The 6,118-nt window shown below is 63.7% G+C and overlaps 1 protein-coding gene across 2 annotated transcripts in view; it reads left to right on the top strand.

The window, feature by feature from the left end:
* The first annotated feature begins 1,747 nt into the window (after positions 1-1,747).
* The window catches only part of GRM4 (glutamate metabotropic receptor 4), a 111,066-nt gene continuing 106,695 nt past the window's right edge, over positions 1,748-6,118 (top strand). The window contains exon 1 of one of the 2 annotated variants that reach the window (XM_027126791.1): positions 1,748-1,838. The gene's annotated coding sequence lies outside the window, so the exon portion shown is untranslated. The remainder of the gene's footprint in view (positions 1,839-6,118) is intronic. The other variant, XM_027126789.1, reaches the window with a different exon arrangement.

Below are 6,118 nucleotides of genomic sequence, written 5' to 3'. Positions count from 1 at the left end.
ATGGCCTTGCCAGTAGGGCCCAGACTCTGGCCCTTATGGACCCTTGGTAGGAATCAGACAAAGGACCCCCATCTTTTAGGCAGACCCATCCTCAAGACAGGATGTGTCCCGTGTCAAGCCCAAGGCAGGCTGAACTTGAACCTCCCAGCACCCCTAACTGGGTGGCACAGCAACCCGGCCGCCCTGCTCTGAGGTCAGCATCATGGTCCTTTTTGTACAGGTGGGAAACTGAGGGACCCTGGGCAGGAGGACCCAGGTATGCTCGGGGTTTGGTTGGAACCTGGGCAGGCTGTTCCCAAGGCCACGGCCTCTCCAGGAGTGACTTGAGTTTCCTGTAAGCCCAGAGCAGTGCACACGCGGTTGGGCAGAGCCGGCAGACAGCGGGAGCTTTGGTGGCCTTAGCTCATTCATGCCTCTCTAAAATGCGTCTGGCCGAGGTGCGCACGGCCATGGGTGCACACTTCAAGGGCAGGGTGCTCTCTTCAAGGGCAGGGTGCTGTGCTGCCCTCTGTGTATTCCTGGGACTAGGAATGCAGCAGGATCTCGGTCAGTACTGGTTGCATCAAAAAAAAAAAAAAAAAAAAAAGGCATGAATGAATGCATGAATGAATGCATGATCACCGCCCTCCCACCAGAGACTTCAGTCTGACTGGGTAAATGAGACATGTATTTGGGGCTATCACATGAGACAGTTACAAAGAGAGTTCATGTTTTGCCAACATGTGTTCATTCACCAAACAGTGATTGAGCTTTCACTAGGACCAGGCATGGTGCCAGGCCCTGGATGAACCATGGTGAACAAGATATGGTTCTGGCCTGGCAGTGTCTGGAATTCTGGAGGAGGGAGTGCCTGAGTGGGTCTTTGGGAAGGTGCTGGGCATTGGATGAGGAGCAGGGAGGGAGAAAGGGCAGAGTAGGGGAGGGTCAGACCCGGCTATTCCCAGGCCCTCCCAGACATTCCCCTGATCTAGAAGAAGAAATTATCTGTGGAAATGAGGGGTTGGGCTGTGGGGGGCATGAATCCCCCCAGGCCTGGGCACAGTGGAGCCCAGATGGCACTCTGCAGGTCAGCCAGGATGACTGAGGTACTGACGTGGAGGAGGGAGGCCGCTGGTCAGCCACTCTCCCCCCGCAGCTCTCTGGCACTGTGCTGAGCACCCTCTCTGGGACAAGGACAGTCACTCATCACAGCTCTAACTGAAGACACTTCTGCAGTCTGGGATGGGATGCTCTTGCAATCCTAAGAGGGCTGCAAGTCTCCCTCCCTCTCTTCCTCTCTAAGGCCAGCCTTCTCCTGGGATTTTTCACAGCCCCCCTGGGGAGGAGGAGAGCTGGGGCTCCAGCTTCTCCCTGGCTAAGGGATTTTCCCCCAGGCTCGCTCCCATCTGCCAGCCAGGCCACCTGTTAAACTTTGCAGACCAGGGCTGGAGGGAGACCAGTGGGCTGTGGGCCATGGAGTGGGAGTTCCCCAAGCCTGGTGGAGTTCTGGGGTGGAAGGGACTTCAGTGGGAAGGGGCTCCTGAAGGCTGTGTGACCGGGGGCAAATGGAATCCCCTCCCCCTCCCGTCCTGTGTCATATGCTCAAACCAGGAGCAGTGGGCTGTGCAAATGAACATGCCACATGGGGGCACACGCCACGTGCGTGGTGCAGATGTGTGATAAGCTGGCCTAAGGTGGGGGTCTTAGTGATGCTCAGGGAAGATGGGGGTGGGGGTGGGGAGGAGTGTGACCCCTTGGCATCACTGTATTTGCTGTACTTCTCAGGGAGTGTGTCGGGATGCTATGTTCCTTGACCCTCGACCTTTGGGGTCAGGAGGGGTCCCTGCCAAGTCCTCTGAGTCGAGGAGCAGACATCCGCCCCGGGGGAGGGGGGAAAAGGGGGCTTCCAGGAGAGGACGCCGGTGGGGCGTGATGACAGGGGGAGCAGAAGGCGGGGCTGTTGCGGAGGGGTGGCGGGAAGCTGGGCAAGCCCCAGCCTTCCGGCGGTGGAGGTGTGGGGTCGGTGGTGGGCTCCCAGGTGCTCTCTTTTTAAAAGGCCGGCGGAAGCCACGCGCTCGGCCGCACCTGCAGAGCAAACTTGGCGGGCAGGGCTTGCGCCTTCCCGAGTGTGGCGGCAGCAGAGTGGGCGTCGGGCTGAGCGGCTGCGGTCCCCTCGCCCCCTCGTGCTCCCGGCGCCCGCCCCCTCCCGCAGCCTCCCCTCTCGGCGTCTTCCTCGCTTGCTCGCTCGCTCGCTCTCCAGCGCGCTCTCAAGCTCGCTCTCTTTTTTTCCTGCTGCCGTGCGGCTGCCGCGGCGCCCCCGGGCGCCCGCATCTCAGCCGGCTGAGCTCGCTGCTCGGCTCACGTTCCACTCCCTTCCTAGCCCGGAGCCCTCGGCCAGACCCCGCACCCCGGAGCCGCCTCCTCTCTCCCTCCGGCTCGGACGTCGGGCTCCGCGGCGGACGGAGCAGGGCTGCCCGCCGCTCCCTAGCTCGCTGGCTCGCTCTCGCCGGAGCAGCAGCAGACCGCTGCGCGATTGGAGGCGGCTCGGGCCGGGCGGCCGCCTGCTCCTCCCCGCTGCGTCCCGGACTCCGGGCGGCTCCGCGCCGGGCTCGGACCGCAGCGTTCGAGCCGCCCGCCGCGGCCCGGGCTCCGGCCACCGCGAAAAGCCAGCCTCCGGCCGCCGCCTCCCTGCGCCCCCGGCGCGGGCGGGTGCGCCACCGAGTCCTCGCCGGCGCGCGGTGAGTTGTGGCCCGCGGGGAACGGGCAGAGGGGACCGTGCCCTCCGGCCTCTGGGGCGCGAGCTGCGGCGGGGACTCCAGGGCTCGGGGAGGTGGCCTCCGACGAGCTCCCGGGCTCGGGGCTGCCCAGAGGGCCGGCGGACCAGAGCTTTCGGGGCTGGAGGGCGCGGGACCCGGGCTAGAGGGTCTCCCCTCGGGGCTGGGGCCGGCTGGTCCCACCGCCCCGAGACAGGCAGTAGGGCAGTGGCTCTTTCGCGGGCCTGGGGGAAAGTGTCTCTGTGCCTGGGGTTGTTTCGGGTTCCCCCGACTGGGGGGTCGAGCCCGCGCTCAGGTGGGGGCGGCGGCATCAGAGCGCCCCCTCTGCGGAGAGACAGGGCGGGCGGGGGCGCGGGCCGTTCTTTGCCCCGGTTCCCCACGGTCTCCCGGCGGGAGAGCAGCGTCAGCCTCGCGCGCCTCTGCTCCTTGACCCACACCAGCCCCGCATCCCGCTCCCGTGGCCGCCCCAGCGTCGCCTTCGTCTCCGACCGACCCCGGCGCCGGAGGCTTGCTCTCGGCGGAGGCGGGATGGGACGGCACCCCAGGGTCTGGGGTCTCCCCGCGGCCCCGGGACTTCACGGTCAGGTGCTTCTCGGATATTCGGGACCGACCCTCTCCGGGACCCTGATGAACCTTTGCGTCTACGCGGCCGCGGGGCGGGCAGCCGGGCCGTGTCCGTGTCCGTGTCCGTGTGTGTGTGTGTGTGTGTTTTGGGGGGTCCCTCAGGGGTCGGCTTTCCCCGGCGCTCAGGAGCTGAAAGCGCCCCCTCCCCGCGCGGGGGCGGGGCTGGGAGGGGGAGGCCCCGACTGCGAGAGGCGCCCCCGCACCGGGGCGGTCTGACGCTGTTTGTGCTGAAATGGGGCGGCAGTGGCGGCGGCAGGGAGTCCTGAGGCCCGAACCTAAGAGCGACCCCTCCCACAGGCCGCGAGTGACACCCCCGCCTTCAGACTTTCGGTCCTGTTTGGAGGAGGCTCCTTGTCTCTTTCCCTACTCCGGTCACCCTCCCTGCCCCTGGTGCGGGAGAAGCTGCTTTGCGGGACTGAGCTGGTCTTGTTTAATGGGGTGCCCCAAGCCGCGTGTCTGTTGGAGCCGTGGTTAGTCTGTCTGCCCCTCTGTCAGTCTGGCAGAAAGCCAAATGACGGTGGAGGGAGGATTGTGTGTGTGTGTGTGTCTGCCTCATAGTCCCTCCTCTCCTCCGTTCTGGGGTGAGGTTGGGGGCTGAGGGCTGGCAGGGCGGCCAGCTCTGTAAGAGTCTCCATACTGGGCACCCCGTTCCCACAGCCTCCCACCCCTGGGCCCGCTCATGGTGGAAGTGAAGAATGTTCTAGTTGCCGTTGCCTCTTCCCCAGGATGTGTCCTGGGTCTGCCTTGCTTCCTCCCTGGCTCCACATTGGAGGCTGGGCCCCAGGCTCTGGGTGGGCACCTCTGCGCCTCAGAGGCCTCAGGGCATGAGGTGGTGGGAGAACTTCCATGAAGAGGTGAGGACTTGCAGGGGCTTTTCTGATGACCTCTCCTGACGTGGCAGAGAGAATTCCCACGGAGCAGTCTGGAGGCCCCTGGGTGTGGTCATCCACCGGACAGGGCAGGGGGCTTATCTCCTCTCCTGGGCAGGCCCTGGGACTAGTGGCAAGGGCCCCCGAAGAGGCTACAGCGGGGAGTAGGGGTCAGAGCCCTTGCCCCTCTCCCTGATCCCCAAGAGGACCACTTCCCGGAGGGCCTTCCCAGCCCCTAGTGTTCTGTCCTGGGGATGGGGTGGGGAACCTTTGGGGATGGTGCCTCTGAGCCTCTGCTTAGCCCCGGATGGGCATGCCTGTCCACTTGTGAAGTTGGTGACCACTGTCTTCATCTCCCCCCAACTTTCGTCATTCTAGCCCTCAACTTTCCCTTAAATGTCAACATCTTCACACCTGTCAGGGACAAAAACATCAAAAAGCTCTTCCCTCCTGAGGTCTTGCTCGCTTCTAGGGCTACCCATCCCAGGGGCATTTGCTGTGAAGAGAGATTCAGAGACGAAGAAGGCAATGCTTAACCCAAAGGAATGCTCTACCGGTGGTGGATTTTCAGGAGAGAGATGTATGGGATGTTGGGGGCGGGGCATGCAGCACATCCCATAAAATAGGTCCGGAGCTGGCAGAAGGGGAGGAGGGAGCAGGCCAGGAGTTTAGCTGCCTTTTTGGCTTCAGTGGTCCAGCACAGGCCGCTCCTCCCACCTCCCTCCTCTCTCCTCCCCCAACTTTCCTCTGTGTGGCTTCATTCTGTTGGAGGCTTGACATCTCCAGGAGGGAGCGCCTTGCACAGCGGCAGGCAGGCAGCTGAGGTAGGTGAGAGAGTCAGCGAGCAAGCCTGTGGACGAGCAGTGTGCTGGCCAGACGGGTCGGGGGCGGGCCCAGACCAGAGGGGCTCTGCAGCCCCCACCTGCTTCCTGAGGGGTCCCCTGCCCAGCTTCCAGGATGCTTGGCCACACCCGAACCTGTTCCACTGCAGGGGGACAGCTGGCAGGAAACGATGGCCCCAGGACCATGGGCTTCTGAGCTTCATAATTACAGCCACTAGATACATCCTCTCCCCTAGACAAGTGTGGGGCCGGCAGCCCCTAATTACCACTGACCCCAAGACATCTGCCCACCCCTGCTGTCCTCCTCTGCTCAGTCTAGCACCCCATTTTCCAATGGGCAGGCCCCACTGGCAGCCTGGGTAGCTGGGCCCGCCAGCTGCTGGATGGGATGTTATCTCACTTCTGCAGAGTGAGGCCGCCTTTGCCACCTGGAGAAGGCGCGGGGGAGCTGGCATCTGGGCTCTGGCCCTGCTCACTGGGGCTGGCAGAGCTGCTGGCTGCTCAGGCCAACCTGAGGGAGGAGGCTGAGGGGCTTCCCCTGGTGGGCAGCAGGCCCGAGTGGAGGGCACCAGCTTTCTGGTCCTCCCCCCAACCCCGCCAGCCTGGTGCCGGCTCCTGGAAAGAGCAGGGAGGGCTTGTTTCCGTGTCCACTCTGCCCTAGTTAGCAGGGGAGTATCAAAAATTAATCTCAAGATCTCACTGCCTTTGGCCCTTGCCGGAGTGCAGGCTGCCTTTTCTCTGGCTCCTGGGAGCTCTGTTTCTTTCCTGGCTGTGCAGCTTCTGGCCTCCCTCTGTCCTCTGCTCTGCTTCTCTTCCACTGTCTCCCTGCTGCCTCTCAGCCCAACCCCAGGCATGTAGCTTTGCCTTCCCAGCGGGCTTCTGCTCCCCGCCAGTCCTGGAGTCAAGCTCTGGGGGCTTCTGCCTCAGTACCGCCCCCTCTTCTGCTCCCCCAACCTCTGTTTCCCTGCCTGAGCTTTGCTCCTGAAAGGGAGGCTTATAATGGGAACTCGCTCAGGAAAGATGAAGCCTG

This window comes from Aethalodelphis obliquidens, unplaced genomic scaffold, assembly GCF_003676395.1.
Source record: "Aethalodelphis obliquidens isolate GAN/ISIS:26980383/991018 unplaced genomic scaffold, ASM367639v1 scaffold31, whole genome shotgun sequence".
In the NCBI taxonomy this organism is placed as follows: Eukaryota; Metazoa; Chordata; class Mammalia; order Artiodactyla; family Delphinidae; genus Aethalodelphis; species Aethalodelphis obliquidens.
Note: the sequence above shows the minus strand (reverse complement) of the source record. Positions and strands in the feature narration are given on the sequence as shown.